Source organism: Canis lupus, chromosome 16 (genome assembly GCF_011100685.1).
Source record: "Canis lupus familiaris isolate Mischka breed German Shepherd chromosome 16, alternate assembly UU_Cfam_GSD_1.0, whole genome shotgun sequence".
NCBI lineage: Eukaryota > Metazoa > Chordata > Mammalia > Carnivora > Canidae > Canis > Canis lupus.
Genome location: NC_049237.1, coordinates 10177979 through 10184740, shown reverse-complemented (window position 1 = coordinate 10184740; position 6762 = coordinate 10177979). Strand labels below are relative to the sequence as shown.

At 39.1% G+C, this 6762-nt stretch overlaps 1 pseudogene; it reads left to right on the top strand.

Moving 5' to 3' along the window:
- Positions 1-5706: 5706 nt before the first annotated feature.
- LOC119877119 lies at positions 5707-6328 on the top strand (annotated as a pseudogene).
- The last annotated feature ends 434 nt before the right edge of the window (positions 6329-6762 follow it).

Here is a 6762-nt window from a genome sequence, read left to right as displayed (position 1 = left end):
AATACTACATGCTGACAAGGCTTATAGCCACACAAAATCCTGCACATGAATGTTTATAATAGCGTTATCTTAATCACTAAAACTCAGAAACAACCAAGATGTTCAATAAGGGAATGGATAAACAAAGTGGTATATAGTGGCATATTATCCAATGACTGAAAGAGAAATGAGTCATCAAGCCGCGAAAAAATAAGCACATTGCTAAAGAAGTCAATTGGACTATATATGATTCCAACAATATAGAATTTTGGAAATGGGAAAAACCAGTAATAGTAAAAAAGTCGGTGAAAGATCAGTGGTTACCGGGAGTTTGCACAGAGCATTGAAGAAGGAATGAATACAGTTGGAGCATAGAGGATTTTTAGGGCATTGAAGTAATCTGTGGGATACTGCATTGGTGGATACATATCATCATGCATTTGTCAAAATCTATAGAATATACAACTCACAGTGAACCTTCACATAAATGATGAACTTAGTTAATAATAATGTATCAATATTGGAGCAGTTAAAACAAATGCATTGGGAACACCAGGACAGAAGCTTAAGGGGGTACATGGGAAATCTGTACTTTATGCTCATTTTCTGTAAACATAAAAATGCTCTAAAAATCAATCTGTCAATTGAAAAAGTTTTAGCCACTTAATCTGCATATTTCCAAGTGTTTATAAAATCTTATTAATTCACAATACAACTTTTATCTGATTTATCTAAACTACCTATATGTTATAAAAATCTAAGGTAGAGTTAATCCAGGTTTATTCTGATGCTCAATTCTTTCCTGAGCTATAGTTAATAAAGTCCAAGCTTGCAAACGAGAATAAAAATCCTTTGGTCCCAACTACATAACCCACAAATGAAAAGAGTGCTACATATAAAAAAATCTATAGGTAATTAATTAACCTATGGGTAACTAAATGGTGTGATATTGATGAAACAACAGATCAGTAGGACAGAATCGATAGCCCAGAAATAACACTTGCACAGACAGGGTCAGCTGATCCTTGACAAAGGAGCAAAGGCAAATCAGTGGCCAAAGGAAAATCTTTGCAACAAATGATACAACTGGACACCAGTTGTTTGGAATCACAAGGGACATTGAATAGACAAAACCATCTTGGAAAAGAAGAACAAATAAGGAAGACTCATACTTCCAGATATCAAGACTGACCATGAAATGGACATTTATGGGACGCCTGTTCCTCCCTCTTCCCATGTCTCTGCCTCTCTCTCTCTGTGCCTCTCATGAGTAAATAAATAAAATCTTAAAAAAAAAAAAGAAAAAAGAAATGGACATTTATGACACAAGTTTGCCTTCCTTGCTCACAACACTTCTCCTGGAAAATGAAGATTTACAGAAGACTTTATCTATTGCAGTTATTTACCAAACAACAATACCTCTGTCCAGAGATCACATTTATTGGCAAATTAAGTATGGCAGTAGGCTCGTGTCCACACAAGTCATGGTCTAACCATCAACCAGAAGCAGCTGGCTTCATAAACTATGGAACAGACTACCGAAGACTCAGCTCTGGGGCCGGCAAGATAGTCTTTGTCAAGCGGTTCTTTTGGATTTTCCTAGTATTTTGCAAATATGAATAACTTATACAGTGAACACATAATCTTATGCTTTTGCAATGCCAATTTAACTATGGATAGATTCCTGGAACAGGGATTTCTGGATCAATGAGTTAAGTGCATATTTGATTTCACTAGGTAGTGCCAAATTTCCCTCTACAGGGGTTTACCATCTTGCATTGCCATCATCAAAGCTTGAAAATCTCTGCTTCCTCGTATCTCCAATAGGACAGATTTTTTTACAGTCTAAAATGTGAAAATAATGTCCCAGTTTAGTTTTAATTTTCATTTCCCTTATTATGAGAGAGGTTGAATAACTTTTAACATGTTTAAGGGCCATTTTAATTTCTGTTAATCTGAACATTCAGATTAGAGTTTGGATATAGGAGAGTTTTCTTCTAAATTTGTAAGTCATTCACTTTTTTTAACCTTCTAAGACTAGCTCCCCTCATTTCTGTTCTTGAAGTGGTTTTCTTAGCTAGTCAGATATTTTCTATATGGTTTTTATAATCAATTTGTCCAGCTACAGGAAAAAAATGCATTTTTGTTATGAGTATACTAAACATATATAATATGTTTAGGGTAAAAATATATATAAATATATATAAATAACAGGGTAAAAAATATGTAATTTCTAGCATGTTTTATAATATTAGTTTGCAGTTTTCAAATGTTGAATGATCACATTTTTTTTCTGGTGTGTTTTTTTGTGTATTTTGATATTAGGCACTTTCATTTTCATCATGTTTTCCTTTCAACATCTCTCTATGTGGTTTGATTGCAACCCTTTTCTGTCGTGCATATTTAAGTAAGATGTGTTTTCTTGTATTTTTTGTCTTAGAAGGATTCTGTATTTAGTATTTTTGTAGAGGATGGGAGTAAACCAGAGTAGTTTTCCTATCCTCACTACTGGGGGAGGCCGCTGTTGTTACCATCAAGAATCCAAAAGTATGGGGCAGCCTGCGTGGCTCAGTAGTTTAGCGCCAACTTCAGCCCAGACCCTGATCCTGGAGACCCAGGATCGAGTCACACATCAGGCTCCTTGCATGGAGCCTGCTTCTCCCTCTGCCTATGTCTCTGCCTCTCTGTGTGTGTGTCTCTCATGAATAAATTAAAATCCAAAAGTATGGCCTCCCCATGAGGCTATGTCCATGATTTTGAGATCTGCTTTCTCTTGGTCCATTCTGCCAGCAGCTGGAGCACTTTTCTCCCTTGTTCTCAGTCTTTTACTCTACTCCCAGCAGTCTTTTCCTCAAAATATGTTTCTGTTTTTATTGCAGTGAATTTTTCCTGGATATTGCTGAGGTCTTTAAAGAATTACACTACAAGACTTGCTGATTTTCCTGCAGCCCTTAGGGAGGGCTGGGATAAAGCTCATGGGCTTTTTATGTTTACCCACATATTAGATGCTCCATTTGTCAGTTACAGTGATTATTTTCAGATTTGCTTTCTGAGGCTTCCACTCAGATGTAGGTGCTCTCTTTGATGACTCAAGAGTTTTGGGAGAATTTCTGGGGACATTCTTTAGCTATCAGAACTTCTCTGACTGTTTCATATACAACTTCTGTATAGACTAAATCTGAGTTACACAGAATCCTACTTTTTTTAGGGCATAAAGCCCCACCCACTGGTGTTCTAGGTTTCATGGAGTTTCCATTGTCACCAATTTTACTGAAGGTGTCTGTTGTCTTTTTTCTTTTTCTCTCCTAGTTGCTCTCTCTCCAGTCTGAGGGCTTTGGGAAAGTTTTAAACACTATACTGCCATCACCATCTTATTTTTCTAGGAGTCTCTCATAAAATCTTGAGCAAAATGTTGTCAACCAAGTAAGAACGAAAAATTAAAGCAGACAATTTTATTTGGGCAAATAGAATTGCAATTCGGAAAACATGAATTCAGGTAGAAACCTAAATTTTGTGACTAGGAAGACAAAGAAAGGGCAGGGTTATAAAAGTGATAGGTGATAAGAGTAGTTCTCGGTCATTATACAAAAGAGGAATTAAAACTAGGTTAATTGGGTCAGTTGAGGTGATACATGAATAGATTGAAATTTTTCAAATTGTGTTGGCTCCTTGCAATCGAAGCATGGGAACAATTCAGGTATCATGGTGAGGAAGGAGTTAAGTCCAGGCTGAGGGCTTGCAGTTGGCAAATAGTTCGTGGTTCTTCTGATAAGGCCATGCATAAGCTCCTCCTCCCTTATGGTCACCTGACTCTATTTTAAAAGAGACTCTTGTAACCAAATTTGCTTGTTCCATTGTGATATCTCCTTTTACATTTTCTCCCTTCGATCTAGATCTTTCTTGACAAGAAAGCATCAATGATCAATCTTTTGGTTTCGGTTCCATTACATTGCCAGAGTGATTAGTACTTGCTTTGGGTCTATCATGTCCCTCAAAGTGGGGAGTCTTATATCCTCATCTATCTTTAAGCCTAAGACTACATTTGAGTGACAAGTAGACCTTTTAGGGAAAGAGGGTTTGAGCTACATCAATTGAAGTGCCATTTTCTATTGTCAAGTGTAGGGCAGATGAATACTCCCTCTTCTCAGCTAGAAGATAATCAGGGGCTATCTAATTACCAAGCACAACTTTGGCCAGAGAGTCTAAGGGTCTTTGTTGGCTGCTATTGTTTAGCGACAGATTCCACAATAATTTCAAGAAATAAGGAGAAGATGACATAACCTCAATTACATTTATACCTAACCAAGGAAGTAGGGACTTGCCAAAGGAGCAAGTCCTGAATCATGAAAACCTCCTGCTAGATCTTTCTAACCTGACAGTGTAAATTCAGGGAAGGAAGTTTACCAATGAGATCTCTTATTTTGCTTTTGAAAGTTAGGGGCAAAATTAGATTTTTTTTTCTACTAGCCTGAAATAAAAGGTTGTTCTAAATTCCAGAGGTCACCACTGCTTAGGAATGACCTGGGAGATAAAGATGAGGGTGTTATCTTTGCAGGCCAATGCCAGAGTAAAGGAAAGCAAGAAGAAAGGCTTTCATGTTTAGTTAAAGTGTGAAGTCATGATGTATCATCTTGAGCAGACGCAGTCTACCTCAATGTCCCCTACTTCTCTTCCTGTATACAGAAGATTGTAGCTGAGAGAACTCCAAGGGGTTTGCAAGGTTTTGTTATGATTTGTATGATTTGTCCAGTAAAGTGGGAATGAGCATCCATGACTGGAGATTATGGAAACTGTATCCCAGGTGAGAAACACATTCTCTAAACCATGGAAAGGACATCAGCAGGGGAAAGCTTCAACCCATCCAGAAAACATACAAACCGTAACAAGAATGTCACGATAATGCACACTAAGAGGGGGTCTCTGGGTGGTTCAGTCAGTTAAGCATCTGCCTTTGGCTCAGGTCATGATCTCAGGGTCCTGGGCTCCCTGCTCAGCAATGAGTCTGCTTCTCCTTCTCCCTCTGCCCCTACGGCCCTGCTTAGGTATTCTCTCTCTGCCTCTCTCTCTCTCTCTCTCCCTCTCTCTCTCTCAAATGAATAAATAAAATCTTTAAACACACACACACACAGACTAAGAGATAGTTGAAGTCCAGCTGCAAGGGGTTCAAAGGGTTCAGAAGAAGGAGGTCTGAGGCTTGTGGGAACAAAAATAGCTTTTCCAGAATTATAGAATACAGAATTCCAAGATTATGACCTGACAGCTCAGACTGCTGGTAGACTGTTCCTGCAATATTATAAAAGTCTCCCCATCAATGTTTATTTATAGTCTGAGTCATCTTGCAGGTGAAGGAATGCAAAAACTGAAAAATGGGGTTTGTCAGTCAGCCACAAAGACCCAAGTGGCTATCCTGGGTTTCTCATCACCCCAGCTGTTCTTCACTTTACAGCCACTGTTTATCCATCTTAACTTCTTATTCAGGAGCAGACTGTTGCCAAGTTACAAGGACATCAGGATGGCAAAAGTCTGGCAACAAGGGGCCATTTTTTACAGAAGCAGAATTTGAACTTCATCCACATGTGCCATGCATCTTTATATTGCAAAGACAATATAAAGAAGGCAAAATTTTACTTATTTGACAATGCCTCCCATGTAATTTATATATCAAATAAGCCTGATTAATTTAACCAATCCTTTAAAATATCCCAGGTAAAAAAGACTTCATTTTGAAATCAATTTGGGGAAGTTTGTCATAAATATAGAAGGTCTGGATATTTGGTTAAAATAAGATCACAAGGAAAAGCAAGCGGCATCAAGGCGGCCTACGAGCAGGTTCAGAAGGGGCTCCTAAAACTAAAAGGTGTCGCAGAGCTCGGTGTGACCAAGCAGAAGAAGAAAAAGAAGGACAAGGACAAGGCTAAACTCCTGGAAGCGATGGGAACAAGCAAAAAGCACAAGGAGGAGAAGCGGCACGGCTGGACAAGCGAACCCTGGCCCAGGCGGCCTTCAAGAAGATGCAGGAGAAACAGCAAATGGAAAGGATCCTAAAGAAAGCATCCAAAACCCACAAGCAGAGAGTAGAGGACTTCAACAGACACTTGGACACCCTTACGAAGCACTATGACATTCCTAAAGACAGCTGGACGAAGTAGCCTCCCCATCCAGGGTAAGCAGTGGCATCGAGGGGAATTGGAAGGCAAAGTTAAGGTTCTGTTTGGTGCCTTTGGTATTTTCTAGAAACATTCTTTTACACATACCCTTGTGTTTTCTGCTGAGACCAATGCTTTCCAAAGCAGTGTGCCCTCTTGCTGGAACTTGATTAAAGTAAGACTGTTTTACTACCCCCCCCCCCCAAAAAAAATAAGATCATAAAAAATTAAAAGAATACTTAATTATCTATTAACCTAAGTGACAAGGTTTTAAGGACAATTATAGAAGATCACACCTGCAAAAACCTTAGCTTTTTCTTAAAGTAGGCTTCATATCCAGCATGGAACCCAATGTGGGACTCTAACCCAACCCTGAGATTAAGACCTGAGCTAAGGGATCCCTGGGTGGTGCAGCGGTTTGGCGCCTGCCTTTGGCCCAGGGCGCGATCCTGGAGACCCAGGATCGAATCCCACGTCGGGCTCCCGGTGCATGGAGCCTGCTTCTCCCTCTGCCTGTGTCTCTGCCTCTCTCTCTCTCTCTGTGACTATCAAAAATAAAAAAAATAAAAAAAATAAAAAAATAAAAGACCTGAGCTAAGATCAAGAGTCAGATGCCCAGCTAAGCTACCCAGGCACC